Genomic DNA, 4,086 nt, shown 5'->3' with positions numbered 1-4,086 from the left:
CCTGCTCTTTTCTTGATTGGGCACAAATTAACCCTCCCAGTTATTGTCAGCATCTAAAATGATGCCTCGGAGACGCAGAGGGCTGTGGCCCGGCCGAGCCCAGCTCCAAAGGCCTGGACCCAGGCAGGGCCCGCGGAGGACCCGACGTGGCCCTAGGAGCCAAACGGAAGGAAGGCCCCGGGAGGGCTCAGACCACTCACCTGCCGCAGGTCGCTGTCGCCGGTCCGCCAGCCACCAGTCAGCGTGCCGGTCAGCGACTCCCTCAGAGGCCGCTGTCCCCGCAGCCCAGCGGGCGGGCTCCCTCAGGCGCAGCTGTCCGGGCAGCCCAGCGGGTGGGCTCCCTTAGGCGCAGCTGTCCCGTCAGCCCAGGGGGCGGGCTCCCTCAGGCGCAGCTGCTGTCTCCTCAGGCACAGCTGTCGTCTCCTCAGGCACAGCTGTCTCCACAGCCCAGCGGGCGGGCGCAAGACCAGCACGACGTGAGCACGCAACATGGGGTGGGGCCTGCAGAGGACACGCCCTTTGTAGCGGACACGCCCTTGAGGGAGGTTGGAAGCGCAGCGTGAGGCTCATTCTCCAGGTACCTAGAGACTGCAGACTCAGGCTCTGCTCAGCGTGGGAAAGCTGCTAGCTGAGCTGGCCAAGCGCCTGGGCCTCTACTATGTGGTCTACAGTGGCCTGGAGAACATCAAGAAGCTGATGGCCGGGAGATTGACCGCCACTCACTTTGACCGCAAAGGGGAGGTGCAGGAATATTTCCAGGACATCGGTGTTCCCATGACCAGTGTGAGGCTGCCCTGCTATTTCAAGAATGTCCTCTCCCACTTCTTGCCCCAGAAAGCCCCAGATGGAAAGAGCTACTTGCTAAGTTTGCCCGCAGGTGACGTTCCCATGGGTGGCATGTCCGTGTCCGACCTGGGTCCTGTGGTACTCAGCCTGCTGAAGATACCAGAAAAATACATCGGCCAGAACATCAGGCTGAGCACTTGTAGACACACGGCCGAGGAGTATGCTGCCCTGCTCACCAAGCACACCCGCAAGGTCTTGCACGACACCAAGATGACTCCTGAGGACTCCGAAAATCTTGGCTTCCCCAGTGCGTGGGATCTCGCCAACATGTTCCGTTTCTATGCCCTGAGACCCAACTGTGACATCGAGCTGACCCTGAGACTCAACCCCAAGACCCTAACGCTGGACCGGTGGCTGGAACAGCACAAAGGGGACTTTGCCGTGCTGTGACCTGGCTGCCTTTCAGCCTTTGTGGGGGTTGCGGGGGTACCAGAGGGGTAGAGGCACCATCATCCTTTCCTATGTTACCAATAATCTTTCTGAATAAAGCCAATTTTCTCCCCCCCCCAAAAAAAAAGCATTGGCTGCTTCTCCATCATAGCCATTGTGGCCACGCATCCACATGAGTGTCTCAACCACCTCATCCTGGCCTACTCGCTGCTGCTCATCCTGCAGCACATCGCCCAGAACCTCTTCATCATCGAGAGTCTGCATTGGCGCCCACTCTGGGAGGCAGTTCCTGAGGGCCTGGCAGACAAGCAGGAGGCTAAGCCTCCCTGCAGAGGCTCCCTGCTGGAGCTGGGCAGGGGCCTGCAGCAGGACTCACTGGCCTACATCCACTCCTACAGCTACCTCAACTGGAAGTGGTGGGCACTCAAGGAGATCTCACTCTTCCTCATCCTCTGCAATATCACACTGGATGATGCCCGAATTTGGCATACACCTGCAGTTTGAGAACGGGCTAGAAAAGGATTTCTATGACTACCAGATGTGGTTTGCCATCGTCAACTTCGGCCTGCCTCTGGGGGTCTTCTACTGCCTGCACTCTGTGGGAGGCCTGCTGGAGGTCTACCTGGTGGCCTGAGGCCGCCCACCACCTGCAGAACAAAACAAAAAAAACTCCAGCCAGCGCCAAGCAATGGGCATCTCTGATCTCTAGGGACAACTGGCACAAGTGTGGCAAGCCTAGGGGCAAGAGAAAACCCTACCACAAAAAACAGAAGTATGAGTTGGGGAGCCCGGCTGCCAACACCAATATTGGCTCCCGCCACATCCACACAGTCTGTGTGCGAGGTGGTAACAAGAAATACTGTGCCCTGAGACCGGATGTGGGGAATTTCTCCTGGGACTCAGAGTATTGTACTCAGAAAACAAGGATCATCGATGTTGTCTATAATTCATCTAATAACGAGCTGGTCTGTACCAAAACCTTGGTGAAGAATTGCATCATGCTCATCAACCACACCGTACCAACAGTGGTACAAGTCCCACTATGCACTGCCCCTGGGCCGCAAGAAGGGAGCCAAGCTGACTCCTGAGGAAGAAGAGATTTTAAACAAAAAACAATCCAAAAATTCAGAAGAAATATGACAAAAGGAAAAAGAATGCCAAAATCAGCAGTCTCCTGGAGGAGCAGTTCCAGCAGGGCAAGGTTCTTGTGTGCATCACTTCAAGGCGGGGACAGTGTGGCTGAGCAGATGGCTATGTGCTAGAGGGCAAAGAGTTGGAGTTCAATCTCAGGAAAATCAAGGCTCAGAAAGGCAAATAAATCCTTGTTTTCTGTCTTCACTCATGTAATAAAGGTGTTTATTGTTCTGTTCACCAAAAAACAAAAAACAAACAAACAAACAAAAACAAAAAAAAAATCCACTTTTTTTTTTTTGCTTTAGTTCAATCCAGTTTCACTGAAAACTTGCATGGAGACTATAGGGTAAGAAGGTAGAAAAATGAAACAAAGGCAAAAACCAGGGTCTTGGCAAACAAAAATGCTTTGGACAGAGGTGACTCGTATCACATGACTCCAAGCAATTCCATTCGCCACTGCAGCCTGCAAATGACATTTGTGCTCCAAGCGAACATTTTCTGCGGTTTACCTCCACTCCCTGAATCTTGAGCTTCATGTGGTCCTCTCTGGTCGTTTTCCCATCTCGCCTCTTTTTCCAGCAATATCCATCTTTCCTGTACTTCACTTTCTTCCTGTAGTAGAGTATCATTGAGCCATTCTGTGGTCTTGTCTTAGGGGAGGTGGTTAGCCATTCTTCGTGTTTCTCAAATGTTATTAAATAAGGTGCAATTTCCTTGTTAGTGTTCCAACGGTGCCTCTCTTTTGGTAAATCTGAACATTTCGGCAGACATTCAAGCAGCTTTTTCGGTAAAAAGATTTTTACGTGACTACTATTGCTGTTCCCATGATCATCTGCAGGCTTGTTTTGGCAGCCATGTCCCCTCCAACCACCACATCCTCCTCCTCCTGGCGACCCGGACCCCGAGCGTGCGCCTCGTACCGCCGCCGCCGCCGCCGCCGGCCCAGCCAGCCTCTCTCCCCTGGGCGCAACTCTGTAATGAATGAGTGAGAGTTCAGTGCTTGTCAGTTTATATCAGCTGAAAAAAACACATTTGAGTCATATTACTAGAGTGATAGAAGCCAGCAGATCATCATGCATGAAATTCAAATTACCTTCTTAGATTTGGAGTTGTCGTTGATATAGTAGCTTCTCGACTAGAATCGAACTGTTGGAATGCGTCGGTGCTTGGCTATTGTTGCTGTGTTTGTTGATTAGTCAAGGATAGCCACATTGTAATCTGTGAGGTAGACTGCAATGAGATGTTTAACATACAGCTTTCACAAAAAGCAATTTTTCTAACCAAATTTGGTTTAAACAAAAGTCCATTTTAATAGATGTAAACTTGTTAGTGTTTATTATATGAATTAACAACTTTTGAAGTATGCCACAATGTGCATTTAATGAAAACTACATTGCATTATAGTTAATCGTTGTTTGATAACTTAGAAAATATTTCAATGTCTTTTAGGATTTGAGGTTTCTACAACCAGCATCACTGATGGTAACAGAGGCACACTCCTTCACATATAACTGGCTTTTCTTTCTCTTTTCTGAGGTACCAAATGTTTGCCACCAACAGTGTATCTAAGACATAATGTCTGGCTAGTCTTTTGCTATCAGAAAGGTAAGGCGTTTGCAGAAATGGTGACAACACAGAGCTATGCATTGGTGAAGACATTTCATACCAAGTTTCTTTAAATATTTTATATCAAAACATACCATTTTTAAAGATATA

At 50.0% G+C, this 4,086-nt stretch overlaps 1 pseudogene; it reads left to right on the top strand.

The window, feature by feature from the left end:
- Nucleotides 1-1,763: 1,763 nt before the first annotated feature.
- Nucleotides 1,764-2,554, top strand: LOC105721571 (small ribosomal subunit protein eS8-like; annotated as a pseudogene).
- Nucleotides 2,555-4,086: the final 1,532 nt, after the last annotated feature.

The sequence above is a fragment of the Aotus nancymaae genome, unplaced genomic scaffold (assembly GCF_030222135.1).
Source record: "Aotus nancymaae isolate 86718 unplaced genomic scaffold, 86718_ANA_hifiasm-v0.15.2.pri h1tg000090l, whole genome shotgun sequence".
Classification (NCBI taxonomy): Eukaryota; Metazoa; Chordata; class Mammalia; order Primates; family Aotidae; genus Aotus; species Aotus nancymaae.
This window is presented reverse-complemented; position numbering and strand designations above follow the sequence as displayed.